General features: G+C 35.8%; 1 long non-coding RNA gene across 1 annotated transcript in view; it reads left to right on the top strand.

Moving 5' to 3' along the window:
- LOC135839565 (uncharacterized) overlaps positions 1-21,570 on the top strand; it is a 212,839-nt gene that overhangs the window by 105,514 nt on the left and 85,755 nt on the right. The window contains exon 5 of the long non-coding RNA XR_010557614.1: positions 15,792-15,874. This is a non-coding gene — a long non-coding RNA (uncharacterized LOC135839565). The remainder of the gene's footprint in view (positions 1-15,791; positions 15,875-21,570) is intronic.

Genomic DNA, 21,570 nt, shown 5'->3' with positions numbered 1-21,570 from the left:
ATGGTGCTGTTGAACGTGAATTGTCGAGATGGCGCAAATACTAAAATATTCCAATCCAGATATTACATATCCGGTCGAAATCTGGGCTGAACTTGTTACCATCACTACATTTGCTAAATCAGGTAGGCAAATCGTGGATTGAAGGTTTCACCCCGTACAAGTTGTGGTTTGGCACACCACTGTGAATAAAACACCTTCAAATAGTGAGTTTGAAGTGTTACGTCAACGTTCCAATCCAGTTACATCAAAACCTGGATAAAAAGGTACTCAAAGGTTACCTCGTCAGATACGATGGTGAAGAGCAGTATCGAGTTTACATTCCAGAGAAACGTGATGTTGTTATTTTGAAAGATGCCACTTTCAACGAGAAACTTCAAAATTTGCAACCAACGAGTTACCATACCTACCATACCAATAAATTGAGATTTGTTAGATCCGATTGATACTGAAACTAGCGATGTGAAGGAAACTAAACCCACTCTGTTGACGCCGAAGAAAAGTGCTTCTTCTACGTCGAAGTCATCACCTGTTATGCTGAAATCTTCGATGAAAGCAATTCTGAAAAGTTTGCCGAAATCATCAAATAGTTCCTTGTTTGGAAATGATGAGTTTGATGATGCTAACAATAATTCCAATGGCGAGAGTCAAGACAATTTTGTGTGTGATATAGGCTTGACTGAATGGCGATTATTACGCTGCCAAAATCATTCGAAATCTCCAATTCCCAACGATCTTGCTAATTGCGTTGAGATCAAGATTTTTGTGGCTGAATTTGAAGCTTCACCAAAATCGTACGCAAAAGCTGTTAGAAGCCAAGACTGTTCCAAATCAAGAAACACTATGGATACTTCAGAGAAATCCATAGTTGCTAACAACGCTCCAAATGTAGGTTTTAGGCCTCGTGGAATGCGATCAGATATCATCACATCTGATGTACCCTATCGATCATCGAGCAGCAGTAGATGAGCTGCCCGTTGTCAAAGAATTGTCTGAAAGTCTTGTTTTTTTTGCTAAAATTGTCAAAGTCTCACTTTTTGTCAAAATTTTTCAAACAAAATTCAATTTTTTACAAAAAGAAGTAGGTATCATTTTACCAAAATTACTGAAAAGTTGTAATTTTTTGCAAGTTTCAAAAATAATTTTTCTCTAAAAATATGCTTCAAAGTCTCGTTTTTTTTTTGCCAAAAATTACCCCACTTTTTGCAAAAAATTGTCAAAAAATCTCAATTTTTAGGAAGAAGTTCTCTTTTTTTTTGTTTTTCAAACGTTCTTCCTTTTTTTCAAAATAGCAAAAAATCTCTGTTCTTAATTTCTCTTGCTTTGAATGTGGCATTTTACTTTGGAAATTAGACAACCTAGAATTTTCGAAAAATCGTTGAAAGCTCCAGAATGACTTGAACCCACCAGCAATCGACTAAACAGTGTGTTCAAGTTAGAGTAGGTACAGTGTACATTTCCAAATTCATTTTTGATGAAATTTTGTGGAAATTTTCAAGTTTCAAAAATCTACCGGAGGATCCAGAACTGCTCAAAACGGTTTGAAAGCGGTTCCAATCGATTCACAAGTTGAAAATAAGGTACCTATTTTTCAAAATTCAGTTTTCTGTGTCAATTTGGTGAAATTTCGATTTTTTTCTCATTTTTGGCATAAATGAGATTTTCAAAAATTCACCAAAAATCGAAAAGTACACTTAAGCACTTGAAATTTTGTCTGGTGATGAATTTTTGAGAGCTCCTCCGATCTAGCTTTGTCCAGTCCAAAGAATTTTCCAATAAAAATGACCGCCATTTTGTTTGTAAAGCCAGCTTTTTTTTGTCAAGTTTGCTTTAAAATGTTCCTTAGGAGGTGCCCTTTAAGAACAAGCTTGTCCTTGAGGATTACCGTGAGGAGGGGGGAGGTGCAATTATTTCTATCGTTATATTTCGGACTATACAAGCCGAAGGAACCTTGAAAAATGCAAATTTCCTCTGAAAAGGCACAAAAATACGCGATTCAAACGTCATCAACATCGCTGTAGCAAATCGTTCATATCTACACATCTGAGTTTCTAGTTGCGTGTACGAGTATTCGACGACGTCGACGTATACATAGTTTCGAGCAGGGGATTTCACTTCATTAAAATGGTAAAAGAGACCGGCATCGGCAGCAAGCCGATGGAAGGGATATTCCGCTTAGCCAAGCAGAAAACAACCGAGAATATTGTCGAGTACCTACCTTCCAAGGTCCCTGTTTCGAATTCGGGGCACCCGCCGCCATTCCGAAGCGACGTTTCGCGTATACGAGTATATACTTTTTCCCCCGATGCTTTCGTTCTTTTACTCTTGTTGTTTCTTTCTCTTTCTTACAAATACTCTCTGTGCACAGCAGTTTCCGTACATCATAGCACAGCATAAACCTAAATTGTCTCTCTGTCTCTCTCGTTCTCACGGAACGATGCCGAATGCCGAATCTCCCCCTCCATTATACGTAGTCTATCCCTCTTTCTCTCGTGCTCTGTTCTCTCTGTATTTAATCAACTATTTAATCTACCCTTAATCCTCGATAAAAGGAATAACGGTACAAATTGCCCTCAGCCTGCGTCGATTTTTCACTATGGAAAATCTTATTCGTTCGTCGTTAAATAAAATCTCCTCCTCGAAACACAAGCACAAGCGCAATCCACCATGATGAAATTTGTTTTTTTTTCCCTACACTTATACGATATTCTCTCTTACTCGTTTCGGCTTCCAAGAAATGTAACAGTTTAAGTGAACTGATGTTTGTTTTATATTTTAACGTTTTTTTCTTCATTTTTTTCTCTTTCTTTCGATGGAAAAAACCACGATGACGAGGTCGAATACCGAGTATTAGGATGAAAGTAGGTACTTTTTTTTTTCAACGTTTCTTATGTATGCCGAAGTGCTCTGCATAAATTCGAGCGTTGAAATTGTTCAAAGAAAATGAAAACGAAAAAAATACAGATATATTTTTTGTGGCGATATTTCAGTTTTTTTATTTTATGGGCGTAGGTGGTTATTTCGTTTAAAAGTTCTGAACAAATCTGAAAGTTAATTGGAAACACTACTGTCAATAAGAGACCTCCACTTTTTGAAAATTCGTGGAACCTCCAGTGGAGTTTGGAAACTTGGAATATTCTCAAAATTTCATCAAGTGCTGTCAGAAAGTGGATATTCATCATGTAAACTTATTTCAATACCTATGAACTTGGCTGCAGGTGGATTTCGAGTCGTTTTGGAGCATCCAGCAGCTTTTTGGTAATTACTGGAGCCTCCAGTAGATTTTTTAAACTTGAAATTTCAACAACATTGCATACAAGAAGCCGACGAAGGCGGAAATTCACTGTGTGGAAATTTCAAGTTTTAAAATCTGCTGGATGCTCTATAGGAATTTTCAAAAAATTGCTGGAGGCTCCAAAATGACTTGAACTCACCCGCAGTCGACTTGACAGCGCGTTGAAATTGGAGTGCAGAGTGAATTTTGGATTTCCAACTCCGTTCGGTAAAACAGTATGGGAATTTCGAGCAATGAAGATCTGCTGGAGGCTCTAGCAATTTTCAAAAAGTCGCTGGATGCTCCAAAACGACTTGAAATCTACCGGCAGTTGACTTCATAGCGTATTGAAATTAATTTACAGAATGAATTTCCGCTTTCTAACTACATTTAATGAAATTTTGTGAAAGTTTCAAATTTCAAAATACTACTGGAGGCTCAAGTAATTTCCGAAAAGTCGCTGGAGGCTCCAACATGATTTGAAATCAACCTGCAGCCGAGTTCATAGTGTATTAAAATTAGTGTGCAGAATTAATTTCCTCTTTCCAACTACATTTCAAATTCCAAAAATTTACTGGAGGCTCCAGAACGGCTGAAAAGACTTGAAATCCACCGGCAGTCGACTTCATGACGCATTGAAATTAGTTTACAGAATGAACTTCGGCCTTCCAACTGCATTTCGTAAAATCTTACGGATATTTCTAGCATTGAAAATTTGCTGGAGGCTCCAGGAATTTTCAAAAGTTGCTGGAGGCTACAAAATGACTTAAACCAGCATTCAGTCAATTTGATAGCGTATTAAAATTGTACTTGGTGAAATTTTATGGAAATTTCGAGCATTGAAAAATCTGCTGGAGGCTCCAGCACTTCTCAAAAAGGCGCTGGAGGCTCCAAAACGACTTGAAATCTACCTGCAGTCAATTTTATAGCGTATTGAAAATATTTTTCAGAATGAATTCGGGTTTTATAACTCCATTTGATGATTCAAAAATCTTTGGAGACTCCAGGAATACTCAAAACTTGTTGTAGGCTTCAGAATGACTTGAACCAGCATTCAGTCAATTTGACAGCATATTAAAATTGGAATTATGCAACATTTTAGGGAAATTTTGAGCATGGAAAAATCTGCTGGAGGCTCCAGTACTTCTCAAAAAGTCGCTGGAGGCTCCAAAACGACTTGAAATCTACCTGCAGTCAACTTTATAGCGTATTGAAAATATTTTTCAGAATGAATTCGGGTTTTATAACTCCATTTGATGATTCAAAAATCTCCTGGAGGCTCCAGGAATTCTCAAAAAGTTGCTGGAGGCTTCAAAATGACTTGAACCCGCATACAGTAGATTTGATAGCGTATTAAAATTGGAATTATGCAACATTTTATGGAAATTTTGAGCATTGAAAAATCTGCTGGAGGCTACAGTAATTTTCAAAAAGTCGCTGAAGGCTCCAAAACGACTTGAAATTTACCTGTAGTCGAGTTAGTAGTATTTTGAAATTAGTTTGCGAAATGAATTTCCGATTTCCAACTACATTTTGTGGAAATTTCAAGTTTCAAAAATCCACTGGAGGCTCCAGAACGACTGGAAACGACTTGAAATCTACCGGCAGTCGACTTCATAGCGTATTGATATTACTTTACAGAATGAAAAACGGCTTTCCAGGGAAATTTCCAGCATTGAAAATCTGCTGGAGGCTCCAGTAATTTTCAAAAAGTCGCTGGAGGCTCCAAAACGACTTGAAATTTACCTGTAGTCGAGTTTATAGTATTTTGAATTCATTTTGCGAAATGAATTTCCGCTTTTCAATTACATTTTGTGGAAATTTCAAGTTTCAAAAATCTACAGGAGGCTCCAGAACAGCTGAAAACGACTTGAAATCTACCAGCAGTCGACTTCATAGCGTATTGATATTACTTTACAGAATGAAATTCGGCTTTCCAGGGAAATTTCCAGCACTGAAAATCTGCTGGAGGCTCCAAAACCAATTGAAATCCTCCTGCAGTCGAGTTTATAGCGTTTTGAAATTAATTAATTAATTTGCGGAATGAATTTCCGCTTTCCAACTACATTATGTGGAAATTTCAAGTTTCAAAAATCTACTGGAGGCTCCAGAACTGCTCAAAACGATTTGAAACCATTCTCAATCGATTTGGCAGTTCAAAAATATAATGTTTCTCAAATTTCAGCTTTATAGGTCAATTTGGAAGATTTTTGATTTTTTTTTTTTTGAAAAATTTTGTGCGAGTTCTATGTTGAAAAGCGAAATACGAGTAATTGATTTAGGCTGACCTAAAGCCAACTTTTTTGTTGTCAAATTAGTTCTAATACATAATATATCTATAATACTATAAAGGAAAGTCCCCTTTTTTTGTTGCCGGTAAACTCGAAACTTGCCGAACCAAAAATTCTGAATTTTTATGCATACGAACGCCTGTAAGCTGGAGAGTGTTTATGGCAAAAAAAAATTTCAAAAAGTTTAAAAGGACAATTGTTATAAAGCTTCAAAGTTGAAAAAAATGACGACTTTTTTGGACTTTGCGGAGGTGAAACCAGTTTGCGGAGAGAGGAGGTAAAATTTCGTTGCAAAGCGAGTGTATTACGTTGCATTGAGGGTAGGTGCTGGAAGTGGGGTGGTTCAATCCAAGCATAGGAGTATCAGGTTGTGAAATATCAGTCCTTTTTTTTTCTTGGCTATATGGTCTAAAGTGGTAACACTACATCCCATGTTGAAGACTGCGGCACATTAAACTGAACAGGGATCGAAACTCTGGACTTTGAATAGGTACTTGAAAGCAGTGATAGCTTCCAACTATAAACTCCGAGGAAAAATGGATAAGATGTGCAAAATAAGTACTTTAAAACTAAATAACACTGGAGTGCGCACTGAAAATTTTTGGTAATTTCAAAATCAAAGTTCAATTTCTAGAAAGCATTTGAAACCACTCAAAAATACTTCAAAAAAACAAAATGAAAGAAATGAAAATGTTGATTTTCAAACTTTTTTACAATTTTCATTTTTTTTTGATTGTTGGAAAGTTATTAAGTTCAGGTTCAAAGTTGTAAAAACGCAAGGAGTAATAAAAATGAAATTTTCAGTGAGCACCTCAGTTTTTTACTAAAACATTCTGCATTTTATCCTCTCTACTTGGGGATACAACTTTGAACTTGAATAACTTGAACGAAAAAAGCTACAAAGCAACCCTCAGTAAATCACTGCTACAAAATCGGATAAAATACTCAATTCTAAATTGATTCATACAAAATTCATAAGCGTTACTTCAAAAAACAGCTGAGTACTTCGATAGGACATTTTAAAACCTTTAATTTTATTCCTAATCGGGCTCAAACTAACTAAATGATTCACGACGTGTCAAAGTTTATGTAGGTGTAGGTTATAGGTACATACTTGAATTTTCAATTTTTCAGTCTGTAAACTGTTCTAATAGTTCACACATTCAGAGATGAAACTTGAGGAATGGAGTACTTTTATGAACTACTGAAGTGGGGATGGTCAATTCGTCAAAGGTTGAAATAACAGAAGGGTCATTTTTTTGGAGTGGTATATTTTATTCCTCAGGTATAACATTTTACGTACTTAAGTAAATCCACTAAATTTTGAATTCGATTTTTAAAAAAATCAAAAACAGCAGTGAACCCAATGCACCAGAAAAAAGAATCATATTAGACCATCAAGATTATGACCGCATTTTTCGAGCCGGTTGTGATCTTATGTGACCATTTTTGACTTTTTGTACCTTATGTGACTGCGATTGGGGGGGGGGGTGAAAATTTCGAACTTCAAAGAACAATAATTTGGCCTGTGTCTAAAAAATGCCACTATCCAAAAATCACTGATAATGAAAATGAAAAAAATAAAATAAAAAGAGTACCTAATTCATCAATTTTGTCATTTGTAGCCAAAAACCAGGGTTGAAAAGCTAGCCGAAAGCATTAAAGCCGAAAGCTGAAAGCCAGGCAGATTTTAGCAATAAGCCAAAAGCTAGCCAAAAGTTTCATTTTTTTGGCTTTTTTCAAAGGCTTTTTTGCAGAATTGAATTCTCTAAATTCAGAAAAAACAAAGAAATGAAAAAAATGTCAATCAATTTTATTTTAATGCGACTTAGTGAAATGAAAAAAAAGGAAAATAATTCAAGCAATAAATATTCTCCACTATCACTAATTATGAAATCAATGTACCTGATCTAATTTTCAATTCTTTTTTTTTTGTAAATTGATGGCATATCAGCTAAAAGTTTAAAGCCAAAAGTTTAAAGCTAAAAGCTTAATGAAATATAGCTGAAAGCTGTTAAATTGATAATATAAGGGAAAGCCATTGGAAGCTGAAAGTTTGGCTAAAGCAAATTAAAGCCGAAAGCTGAAAGCCAGGCAGATTTTAGCAATAAGCCAAAAGCTAGCCAAGTTTCATTTTTTTGGCTTTTTTCAAAGGCTTTTTTGCAGAATTGAATTCTCTAAATTCAGAAAAAACAAAGAAATGAAAAAAATGTCAATCAATTTTATTTTAATGCGACTTAGTGAAATGAAAAAAAAGGAAAATAATTCAAGCAATAAATATTCTCCACTATCACTAATTATGAAATCAATGTACCTGATCTAATTTTCAATTCTTTTTTTTTTGTAAATTGATGGCATATCAGCTAAAAGTTTAAAGCCAAAAGTTTAAAGCTAAAAGCTTAATGAAATATAGCTGAAAGCTGTTAAATTGATAATATAGGGAAAGCCATTGGAAGCTGAAAGTTTGGCTAAAGCAAGCCTTAAAAATTGAGATAGCCGAAAGCTAAAGCCAAAAGCTGAAGTTTCATTTTAAGGCTTTTCATCCCTGCCAAAAACTAACTAGGTACCTACTACCTACATAGATGATTCACAATGTCAGATTTTATGCACGCACTCAAGTTTTCAATTTTTCAGTTTAGAAACTGTTCTAATGGTTCACCGATGTTTGGAGATAAAACTATGAGGAATGGGGAACTTTCAGGAACTAGAGTTGACACCTGGAGTGGGGAGAGTTCAAGTTGAAAATTACAGAAAGGTAATTTTTTTTTGGAGGGGCATTACTGGCATTACCTACATTAGGTGGAATGTGGAATAAGACAATTACCAAACAATTTTTTATTCATTCATATGTAAATAAACAAAAACTGCTCTAGATCTCTTCAATAAAAATTTCAAACTTCGAAGAATGAAAATAATGAAAAAAAGAATTAAAAACGGATATTTGACCAATTTTATCGTTTTTAGGAATTTTTTGTTCATAAATTATGTCTATTCCGGGAGTGCCGACTTTGGAAAAAAGGCCGGGGGAGTAAAATTTTTGATATTTCGCAAGTTTTTGAGCTCAAACTAACTAGATGATTCACAACGTGTCAAATTTTGGAGGTAGATTATATAGTGAATTTTCAATTTTTCAGCCTGGAAACTGTTCTAATAATTCAGACGTTCAGAAATAAAACTTGAGGAATGGGATTCACGACGTGTCAAACTTTATGTAGGTATAGGTTATAGGTACATACTTGAATTTTCTATTTTTCAGTCTGGAAACTGTTCTGACCCCTGAAGTGGAGAGGGTCAAAAGTTTAAATTACAGAAAGGTCTTTTTTTTGGAGAGGCATTAGTGTCATTACCCACATTAGGTAAAATACGACGACCATTACCAAAAAATTTTTTATTTACTCATAAATGAATAAAAAAAATGCAGTTCCATCTTTCCACTCCACCCGTCCGAAGGACGGGTATTTTCCCCTTGTTTCTTATAAAGTGATCCCTTTTAGAAAAAGGTTGTCCATGAGAATTATGGGTGGAGGGGGGGGGGATGTGCAACTGTTTGTAGATGATTGGAAAAAATGATGGATTATTCGACTGATCGGAAATCGATGATCGAACACACTGCTTAAAATCAACACTTTTAGAATCAGAAATCTAACGTATTGTAGCCAAAGTACCTACCTACATGAAAATCGTCGCCATTTTTGAATTCATTTTGGCTCATTGCTCGACAGTTCGACACACGAATTTTTGCCTATTTCAAATCACCATAAAAGCTTAATTTTTCCAAAAAATTTTACACGTTGAAATGTTTCGAATACAAATATCAGGAAAAAAAAGGCTATTAATGGCTGTTCACTTTTTAAACCTCTGCGGTCGTACAAATACATATTAAACAGAGCGTTAAATTCGTGGCGGATAATACATTTTAATGAGCTGGTATTTTGCACCCTGCGGCGAACGCTGTTGGGATTTTTATCACTGTATCGTTTATAGAAGGGGGGGGGGAAAAGGGAGGGGCGAGCAAGCGTAGTTCATATTTTTAATATGTATACCATTCGTGGACGTGGATATAGAAACGAGTAACTAAAGGTTGTGTATAGCAATTTGCAATTCGTACCCTGTGTTTTTTTTTTTTTACATTTTCAGTGCTCAAACAGTACCTTCCCCTGGCTCCCTTGTTACCCCCACAGCAGGTCACCCATGGCTTAAATAAATCACCGCGTAAACGAGCTCTTTATACGTTGCTGTGTATAATTCCGATGCGCTTTAATTTCGCAACTCGCGTATAAAAGCTGACCACAAAAGGTACTTGCGGGTCTGGCGATCGTTTTAAAAGGCGCATTACTCCCATACACAACTCGACCCCGAAACATGATCTCGCATTTTGCTATTAGATTATTAGCCCGGCCAAATGCTCCGTCGCGTCGTCGTGCTGCTGACCAATAACCCAAACTTTCTACACTTTTTCCATTAACTAAGTGTATCGCGTATATAAACTGACCACTTAACCGATTTCTTGTTTTTATATACGTGCTTTTCAACTCGCGAACGCGGAGATGTACTTTGCTCCATTTTGAATCACATGCCGATAGTTTGACCTAAGTTTATGATGATTTTGAAGGGTTGAAAGTACTTATTATGAGTCGAGATGTCGTGTTGTCCAGTTCAAGGAATGAATTTAGTCAAGATGGCATCCAAAGATGTCACAAGTGTTTTTAATCCGAAATAGTGAATGCAAAATTGTATATTTTTTCCAAAAGGGGGGGGGGGAGGGGGGCTCTCCCAAATTGAGCCTGCTTTTGTATGTCGTCTTGTCCGACCGTTTGTTAGACTCTTTATTTATACATATCAAGTACATATGTACCCTTCTTTTTGTTACTTTTCGTTGGTTTTTAGGAGGGCTGCCTTGAAAAATTGCCTTCGAATTTAAAATTTAAAATGCAGTTTGTCGAAACTCTGATTTTGCGGGTAAATTTTTCATCCGAAGCACTGCCCTTTCTCTCTCCCTCTCCTTCCATCTAATTTTAGTCACAACTCAAGGCTCCAAGCCCCCCTGTAAGTAAGTTTATAAATTTTGAAAAAAAAAATTGAAAATTGTTTGGTTCATTTTAATTAACTCCTCCTCCATTTTTCGTTACACCGAAGGTCGTTTTTTCCAAATTGAAAAAAAATCTCTCAGGCATTGAGCGTGAGAAGACCGACTTTTCGTAAAATAAAAATCTTTTACGAATGAATTGATCCTTGCGAACGAACTGATTCGTATAAGTGACTCGTTTGTGAACGAATCGATTTTTACAAGTGACTCGTTCGTGAACGAATCGATTTGTACAAGTGACTCGTTCGCGAACGAATCGAATCATACAAGTGAATCGTTCGCGAACGAATCGATTCGTACAAGTGAATCGTTCGCGAACGAATCGATTCGTACAAGTGAATCGTTCGCGAACGAATCGATTCGTACAAGTGAATCGTTCGCGAACGAATTGATTCATTTACTCAATTTTCGATGAATCATTCGCGAACGAGTTGAATGATTTTTTCTGAATCATTCGCGAACGAATTGACATTTGTTTGTGAATCATTCGCGAACGAATTGATTCGTATTAGTGACTCATTCGCGAACGAATTTATTCATAAATTAAAGAATTGATCGATTCGTTGGCGAATGGTTCTTTCAAAAAATTGATCAATTCGTTCATGAATGATTCACAAAAAATTGAGGGTCGTATTAGTACTTCATAGGAATCGAGCAAACCTAGTGAGATTTCAAGTTTCATCGAAATCAGTTCAGCCATTTTCTAGGTAATGAGTTTTAAAAAATTTTGAAAAAAAATTTTGTCGCTCGACAAATTTGAAAGCTTTGAGCTTTTGAAAATTTTGTTTTCGATTACGCTCGAAAGCTACGAACTTTTGGATCATGGTGCAAGTCTGGCATCATAGGAATGGTGATGGACTTGTGATACTTCAAGTTTCAGGAAAATTGGTTCAGTCGTTTGCAATCTCAACGAACGAATTTGAACTATGGAAATATTTCGATTATATACGTATTCGTTTCACCGTGTAACGTGTCGACGTCGCGACCTCGTGTATATCTGTTTGTGTTCTATTTTTACTCGTTTTTCATTGAGAAATAAAATTCGAAATCGAATATATACGAATCGAAGTGTAGTTAATACCATTTGCGTGTTTACTCAACGTCACATGTATGAGTTTCTTTAGACGCAATCGGAAGCATAATGATAATGGCGAATTGATTTACGTACCTTACTTATTTCTAACAAACATATGTGTATTTTTTTTCAAACAGTTCTAAAAAATGAATTCGCAAACATAAAGTTGGTAAATTTGCACATCAATTTGTACTCTTTGATCAGTTGCTGCATTTACATGACTTCTTTAAACGAAACGTAACGTAAAAAATGTGAAAAATGATCGCTGTCTTCTTTTTTTTTATGCTTGCGAATGTGTGTTGTAGACTTACTACGTAGATGTATTTATATTGCCTACCTACCTACGTAGGGGCAGGAATAAATTTATCTATCATTTAATATTGCGGAATCACTCATCAAGTACAACTCGTGTGAATCTTGAACGAAGAGTCGAAGATACTTAAACTTACTCTAGTTTCTAATGTACTATAAGTATATAAGACAAAAGCTCGCGATGAAAAGCTGAAAAAACAATCTGTATCGAACGGTTGCACATTTTATAAAAGGCACCAGCTCCAGCTTCTGTTCCTGCAATATTCGCCTAACAGAAATAAAGCCCACATATACGAGAGCCATGTTCGAGGGGTACCTCCCTCGTGTCTACGTATCTCTCTCTGACTTCGGCTCTCTTTCCATCGCGGTTGATCCCAATGGTAAACATTCACCCCTTGTCCTTTCTCTTTCATTCACCTTCTCTCTGGCAGCAACAATCAGAACACCAAAACTACTAGATTTATCCCTGATTGTTGTACAATACATTTAAACGGTACTACTATATACATTACACGCTCAACTCTCCTCGTCTGTAGTCTTTTTAACCCACAAACAAAAGATAGGCGCTTTTCATCTTTTCATTGTATGGGTTTTTGTGTCTGTGTTGCGTGTATTTTTATATCTATACCTATCGTTTAGCGATTTCTTTAAGAATGTGATGGATTATTGATAAATTTATGTAATAGTATGTCGGGGTGTCTCGGTAATTTTTGGAGGAGAGGGGGAATAACATTTTGAAAGGAAGGAGAGTTAGAAAAGTTATCGAAGGATAGTAAAGAAAAAATGAAAGGAATTGATTTTGAAGATTCTTACAATTTGCATTGAACATCGAGGTGTAAAAATTTGAAGAAAAAAAATTGAAGGTCTAAGAGCTTATGTAGAGGAAGTCACAAAAAAAAACAATAAATTATAATTCGAAAACACGAATAAAAATTTTTAATCTGAAGACTTTTCCTCACAGTCAACAGAATTTTTTCTGGAAAATTATGTTTTTCTTTGCAAAGAATTTTTTGGATATTTGGAGAGAATTTTTCTTTGGAGAACTTTTCTCTTAAATGTTTTTCTCTGGAGAATTTTTTGACAAAACTTTCCAGATAGAAGTTCTCCAAAATGATTCTCTCCAGAAAAAAATTCTTTGCATAGAAAAATCTGTAATTTTTCAGAGGAAATTCTTGAGAGAAAAAATGTAATTGGAGAATTATGGAGGATAATTTTTCAAAACTATCTGGACAACCGAAAAAAAATTCTCGAGAGGGATCTGAAAAATGATCCCCCGTACGAGTTTTCCAATTACATTTTTCGGAGAAAAACTTCTTTCAAGAAAAAAGTTGCCCAAAGAAAAATTTTCTCCAGGAAAAAATTCTTTGCATAGAAAATTTGTCTCCAAAGCTTTCTCCGCTATTCTATTTTCCTTTGTTGATTTTGTAAACATACCTTCAAAAAAAGGGCACAATTCTAGAAACTCCCCCCCCCCAAAAAAAAAATTCTGGAAATCACACTGACAAAAATCTTGTATCAAATAGTCCGTCATATGACAATAGGAGTAATTGCACCCCCCCCCCCCGATCCTCCGGGACAACTTTTTTCTTAAAGGGGACATCCTAAGGAACATTTTAAAACAAACTTGGGTGGCCTTACTTACAAAATGGCGGCCATTTTCATTGACAGGTCAGCCGAAATCGCAGATTTTGCGTTTCAACAGAGGACTTGCACGTAATTTTTCAAACCTTACACAGGTAGATAGAAAGATCATGCAAAAATTTATCACCTGTCAAAATTTCAAGTGCTAAAGCTATTTTCGACATGGCAAATCGATTTGAAGCGGTTTCAACCCGTTTTGAGCAGTTCTGGAGCCTCCAGCAGATTTTTGAAACTCGAAATTCCCACAAAATTCCGTCAAATTGGAGTTGTAAAGCTGAAATTTATTTTAAAAACTATATTCGATACGCTACGAAGTACTGCAGGTGAATTTCAAGTCGTTTTGGAGCCTCCAGCGACTTTTTCAAAATTCCTGAAGCCTCCAGCAGATTTTTGAAACTTTAAATGTTAACAAAATTTCATTAAATGAAGATGGAAAGCTGAAATTTACTGTACACTCCAATTTTAACACCCTCTGAAGACGACCTGAGGTGGGTTCAAGTCATTTTAGAGTCTCCATCGACTTCATTGAAAATTACTGGAGCCTCCATTAGATTTTTGAAACTTGAAATTCCCGCAATCAAATGAAGTTGGCAAGCTGAAATTTACTTCGCAGACTACGTGGTGGTTTCAAATGGTTTTGAAGCTTCCAGCTACTTTTAAAAAATTTCAATGTTCCAAAAATACGCCATACAACCTATCAAAAAGTCGCTGGAGGCTCCAAAACGACTTGAAATCCACCAGCAGTCAACTTTGTAGCGTGTTGAAATTAGTTTGCAGAATGAAATTCGACTCTTCATCTCAGTTTGATGGAATTTTGGGGAAATTTCAAGTTTCAAAAATCTACTGGAGGCTCCAGTAATTTTCGAAAAAGTCACTGGAGGCTCTAAAATGAGTTGAACCCACCAGAAGTCGTCTTCAGAGGGTGTTAAAATTGGAGTGCAGAGTAAATTTCAGCTTTCCATGAAATTTTGTGAAAATTTAAATTTTCAAAAATCTGGTGGAGACTCCAGTAGTTTTCAAAAAGTCGCTGGAGGCTCCCAAATGAGTTGAACCCACCTGAAGTCGTCTTCAGAGGGTGTTAAAATTGGAGTGCAGAGTAAATTTAGACTTTCTATCTCCGTTTGATGAAATGTTGGGAAAATTTCAATTTTCAAAAAGTCGCTGGAGGCTCCAAAACGACTCGAAGTCTGTCTGTAGCTGACTTCGTATCGTATTGAAATTAGTTTGCAGAATGACTTTCAGGTTTACATCTCCATTTGATGAAAGTGGAAATTTCGAGTTTCAAAAATCTGCTGGAGGCTCCAGAACTGCTCAAAACAAGTTGAAACCGCTTCCAATCGATTTGGCATATCGAAAATAAGGTATATCCCAAATTTCAGCTTTCTTGGTCAATTTGGTAAAATTTTGATTTTTTCCCTCATTTTTGGCCTAAATTGGATTTTCAAAAATTCACCAAAAATCGGAAAACGCACTTTAGCACTTGAAATTTTGACAGGTGATAAATTTTTGCATGATCTTTCTATCTACCTGTGTAAGGTTTGAAAAATTTCGTGCAAGTCCTCTGTTGAAACGCAACATCTGCGATTTCGGCTGACCTGTCAATGAAAATGGCCGCCATTTTGTAAGTAAGGCCACCTTTTTTTGGGCAAGTTTGCTTTAAAATGTTCCTTAGGATGTCCCCTTTAAGAAAAAAGTTGTCCCGGAGGGTCGGTGGGGGGGGGTGCAATTACTCCTATTGTCATATGCCGGACTAAAACTGGTTCAAACGAAATACAAATCAATAATAAAACCAGTTTGGAACAATTTGAAATTTCATTTTTTCGAGCGGAAACCGCTGTTTGAAACACTGCTGAGCTGCGGTCCCTAACTTTGAAAAAAAAAGTCTCAAAGCCAAATATGAGCCCTTTATTATTTTCTTAACCCTTAAGACTATCAATTTGTGACTTGAACAGAAAATCTTCATTATGCCTTTTTCTTTGACATCAATTTTTTGTTAAAAATGAGTGTTGGATCATCAAGTTTATGACCTTGGCTTTTAATCACGTTTTTTAAACTTTTTCCACTCCCTGTCTCCATATTAAGTAAATTAATTTTTTGCATTTTTATTTTTTTCAGACCGTGTTACGAATGACCACTGGACTATCTACAGCATCTCGTGTCTTAAAATCAGCCATTCAACTATTCGAACTCATCTCCAGGTAAGAAAAAAACCCACTCATCAGTAACATTCATATGCTTACGTATAAACAAGTGGACAAGTACTCGCACACACTCGTGCTGGCGAAATTGCTACAGTATGGCTATGGCGTAAAAGTATTTAATTGATGAAATTCATATAGGTAGATAAGTACATTCTACTCGACGCACAGGGCCACAACAACGGTATCAAAAACCTCAAACAAAACGCTTACGTACAAAAAGAGATAGAGAGAGAGAGAGAGCGAGAAAAAAAAGGTTGATTTGTTTGAAGGGTGTATTTATAGATGCACGCTCAATTGAGCAATGAAAAGCGGCTTTATGTATTCGTTAATGTGCACCTGTGAGGGTTTCTTTATATTTAAAAAAAAAAGAAAGAAATAGAGAGAGAAATAAAGCAAGCAAGCGAGCCTCAAAGGTCTGTGTATATTCATACGAATCTTTTGAATGTATTGTTCGTATATAAGTATGCAGCGCACACAGTTTTACAGCTACTTAACTTTAGCTGTTGCCCTCGTTGTACGTATTGTGGCCCTAAATAGTGACGTCGTTTCGCCACATTCTCATGTAATAAATCCTATTGACTGCCATGTCGATACCATCATTCACGATCGAGTGATTTTTTTCCATACTTTATACTATGTAGTTAATACGTCTTTTAGTTTTGTCTGACGCTTAAGGCGATAGATGGGATTTTTTAAATGTTTCTATTTTCTTAGTTTCTTTTCCGAATCGAAGATTTTTGCGGTTGAGTGATGTGTAAGATGATTTTTGGGTGTTTTATCTCGTTTTTATGACCGAGAAGGAGAGGGAAGGAGATTGTAGAAATTGTCGAGTTCTCGCTTCTCAGCAGAATTCTTGAAAAATCTCGTCTTTCTTTTTCAAAAATTACTCAAAAGTCTCGCTTTTTTGCTAGAAAATTGCCAACATGTTTCATTTTTCTGCCTGTAATTCCCTGAAAGTCCAACTTCTTGCTGACATTGTTAGTCTTGCTCTTTGCTCAAAAATTTCAAAAAATTTGGGGTTTTTCAAAAATGCACAAAAATTTTTCAATGTTTGAAAATCCTGCATTTTGATACCCATATGTCCATAATTCTATTTAGCCTATTTTTGATAAATTTTGGGCTTCGAAACACGTTTCTTTGACATGAAAATTCCCAGCGCGGAATATTACTGACAAACTTTTACTCTATTTGACGACTGTCCCCTTTTTTTTCACCAGAAAAACCAAGTGTTTTGAATTCTCTTAAAGTTTACATAATTTTAATAATAAAAAGTGAATGGAAAAATCCGCACGTTTCAAAAGACTAACCCATATTCTTGATAAGTCATTTGGAAAAAAAAAACCTTCAATTATGTTCGTTATAGAAATTTCTACGATGGTTAAAGCGCGTGTCATTTCACCGCGTAGCCTTGGTTTTTATGTAAATTTCAGCGATTTTTCATTATTTTGAAAGACTGAAACGACATTTCGTCAATTTTTTCACAATGCTGTTGACTTTATATACAACGTAAAGCGTGCTTTTGCTTTATCTGGCTATTGGTGCTCAATCGTCAACATTTTACATATAATATAAAATGGATCAAGGGGATGGTTCCTTTTGTAATTTTTCTCGTCCTTTTCATACATGGATAGATATTAATGCTTTCATACGCCTATTTTGTACCAGAAGTTAGTTGTAAGTGTTCAATAGGTCATTTTATTTGGTATTTTCAATATGCTTAGGTATTCATGCTTTCCCCAATAAGCATTAAAATATGTACATATAAGACATGTTCACAGAAGTGAAAAATTATTCGGTAAGGTTCTCATTTCGCATTCATATTAACACCAGCACCAAAAACTCGCTTGGTGTATCGAATTGAATAAATATCGGTTAACCTGCGTCATAAACAGATGATTCAATAAAATGGGCACGGATACCTAGAATTTTTTTTGAGCGTTAAAACCTAACACCTAAAACGTTTATCACATGGTAGGATCAACTAATGCAGTCGAGTATTCGTTGGAAATTTCAGAGCAGATATTCTCGCAGTGTTTTCACGCCTGTTTGCGAATTTTTTCGATTTCTTTTTTAACGGGTTTGAGGATTGAGGTGTCTATAGGCTGGAGTCAGTATATAGTTGGAACTTGTATTCGTTCATGTGGTAGTTCTAATTGGCAGCAGTCAATCATGAATTTGTTTTTTGCATTCATAGTAATATAATTATTGGTCTCGTGCGAGATGGTTTTGCATTTATGAAGCGATAGTTTCGTAAAATGTAGATATGTATTTGTATATGTACCTACTTGCTTAGACTCATCCGTCTATTTGTGTATGCACTCAGAAGTCCCTGCAATCAGATGAATATGAAACTGAGATAGGAGCACGAGAAAGGCAAATATTTAAAAAAAATCAAAATGCTAAAAGAGCAAAAAAATTGGTCCGAAAAAATTCAAAATATCAATTTTGACCAATTTTGAAAAAAAGAACGCTAGATTTTTTGTAAATTTGGTAAACAGGCATTGATTTTGACAGTCTTGCCAGGACAGTATAGGATTTTTTATCAACAATTTTCGGCAGTAAAAAAGTTCTGTTTTGGAAATTGTGACAAAAAAGGATTTTTTGCAATTTTGACCAGAAAATAAATTTTTATAATTTTCACAAAAAAATAAAAGGTCTTTGCATACTCGCATTTTGTTCAAAAAAAAAAACGTTATTCACAATTTTCGACATAGAATTTTTTGTGGAGGGGAGGGGAGGGGAGAGGGACAGGATTTTTGAGCAATTTTAGTAAAAAGCCAAATTTTTATAACAATTCAGACAAAATGATAAGATTTCTTGCAATTGTGGCACAAAAGCAAATTTTTGACAATTTTGATGAGAAATAACTTGAGGATTTTTCTGGCAATTTTGGCAAAAAAGCATAATTTCTTGGCAACCTATGTTGGCAGAAAATATTTTTTTTTGCAATTTTGACAATACTGCCAAATTTGTTGTAATTTTAGCAACAAAAAAAAACAGGATCTGTGCAACTTTTATGAAAAAGCAGGATTTTTTTAGCATTTTTGGAAAGAAAAACATGATTTTTTTGGTGATTTTGGCAAAAAACAGTATTTTAGCAGTACCTATTTTGAAATAAAAGCATGATTATTTTGTAAATATGACAGAAAAGGAACACTAATATAAACCAAAATTAGAGAAGGAATAGATATGGTGAACAATTACGATGAATTGAACCAGCATATTACTCAGAACCTGACTTCAAAGCTAGAAATACATGGCTGCAGGAGAAGGAATAGTAAATTGTCAGAGGAAACGGGGAAGTTGATGAAAAAAACTGAAAAAGAAGAGAGATGAAGACAGACTCTGGGCTACAGCAGATAGAGTACATAGAAACTTGCAAAACTCTGAGAAAAATGATAACACAGGACATTAGAAAATACATACAACACAACACGGATAATTGAGACAATTGAAAAAAAAACAGCAGTATGAAAGTCCTCAGAGGTGAACTGAAAATTGTAAATAGACTGATCATGGGAATGAAAGATGAGACTGAAACAATATGTGTGGAATAAAGAAGTAATAAAAGTAATTGCGCATTTCTATAGGAAACTATACGAGGTCTGGCAATTGAGTTCTGGGAAATTTTTCTGAGAGGTAGAAGATACAACACTGGTGTGCTCACAAACACATTGTTGTGTAGATTAGACCTCCCTCTAATACTGTTATAAGTTTCAAGTCGATCCGGTGAATTTTGTGGGATTTATAGCTGTTTAAAGTGAACAACTTTTAAGGTCGTGTTGTAAAACTTTAAGGAATGACTTGAGGAGGCTCTTTGAGTCAGGGAGATCAGACTTTAGTTGGGGAGAGGTAAATGTCTTAAAAGGTCAAAAGTGATGTTTAAAAAAATTAAGGAAATGTTTGAGGAAGATCAGGTGATCAAAACCTCACAAAAAGTAGGCCATGAGATTCTTGTTGCCAAGTGGCTGTGAGGAAATGTCCTCTGAGGTGAGTACAAAATAATTTTCAAAGGAGATTGACCTCATAAGTCTTTGGTGTAGTCTTCCTTCAACTCAGTGCATCATATATTTACTCAATGCTCCCATTTATGTAGAAAACTGTTTTGCATCTCTCAGAAAAGAATTCTTCAAAATTTGAGTGGAGGTTTTTGAGTCCTCCTCAAAAGTGCAATGGGTGTTGATTCTCAAGTAAAAACCAACTGAGAATGAAGTAAAGGTCTCTAGGAATCAAATCTGGGGTGTGGAAATAGTGAGGAGATACTAAGATGTCGTGAGGAGGTGACCATTCGTCCATTTCACAACGTTGTATAAAAAGTCACTATTGAAAAACTCATACCAAAAAAATTTAGAATAACCTAGACACTGAAACTTTTAACAGTATTAAAGGAAGGTCTAATCTACACAACAACGTGTTTGAGAGCACACCAGTGTTGTATCTTTACCTCTCAGAAAAATTTCCCAGAACTTAATTTCCAGACTTCGTATGATGACACCCTGCAGCCTCAACACTCCCAAACACCATCCACCCCCTCAGTCCCACAAATCACAATACAAGAGATAAAAAAGAAGAATAAATCACCAGGAAAAGATGGAGTTATAACAGAAATTATAAAACTGGGTGGAGATGAAATAAACGAATATCTGGCTGTGCTATTTAACCAGTGCCTAGAAGAAGGGAAAATCCCGGATGAATGGAATGATGCTGAAGTGGTTTCGATTCATAAAAAAGGAGACAAAGCTGATATAAATAACTATCAACTAATAAGCCTACTTTCCAATTTGTATAAACTATTCACCCCCCGTGTAGGGATGGGTCAAGAATATCCTTATGGTACCCTCTGCCTGTCATAAAAGGCGACTAAAAGAGGACCAGGCAAGCACAGAGGCCTAGATAGCAGCCCTATCACTGTGATATATCTGGCATGGCTGGTAACTAAGTCAGATGAAAATCAACCTTACTCAAAACTCACAAACAACAGAAAACAGATGGAACTATGGGATCCCAGGCGGAGGTGAACCCCTGGTTAAAATAAAAACAGACGCTAACCTCAGGCTCATCCTCAACAGGTTCCACACCGCATCAGACAGGCCAACAGGCCTACCGCTTATAAGGAAACGATGACGACGACAAACTATTCACAAGGATAATTACCACAAGGCTGACAGAAAAGCTTGATGAAGCCCAATTAGATGAACAGGCAGGATTCCATAAGGGAAGAAGCACAATTGACCATATTCATGTTATGCGCCAGATCATCGAAAAAACCAACAAATTTAGAATGCCCCTATGTTTAGCATTCATTGATTTTGAAAAGGCATTTGACTCTTTGAAAATGGTGTCTATGATGACAGCTCTTGAAAAGATTGGAATTGGATCCAGGTTACCTACATATGATCGAGTATATCTACAAAAATGCCACAGCTTCTACATATTACAGTTAATTGAGAAACAGCAAAAATAAGGCTTAAAAAAGGAATAAGACAGGGAGATGCACTCCACATATAACATCATTAGAGATACTTATATTATGGGGAGAAGGAGGACTGGAGATCTCTGGAGAATAATTAACCCATTTGCTATATGCTGACGATGTGGTGCTGATAGCACACAATATGGACAAACTTCAGGGAATGCTGGACTAAGTGAGAGATGCATGTCTAGAAGTAGGACTTGAAATTAATAAAGGGAAG

Source organism: Planococcus citri, chromosome 1 (genome assembly GCF_950023065.1).
Source record: "Planococcus citri chromosome 1, ihPlaCitr1.1, whole genome shotgun sequence".
In the NCBI taxonomy this organism is placed as follows: domain Eukaryota; kingdom Metazoa; phylum Arthropoda; class Insecta; order Hemiptera; family Pseudococcidae; genus Planococcus; species Planococcus citri.
Note: the sequence above shows the minus strand (reverse complement) of the source record. Positions and strands in the feature narration are given on the sequence as shown.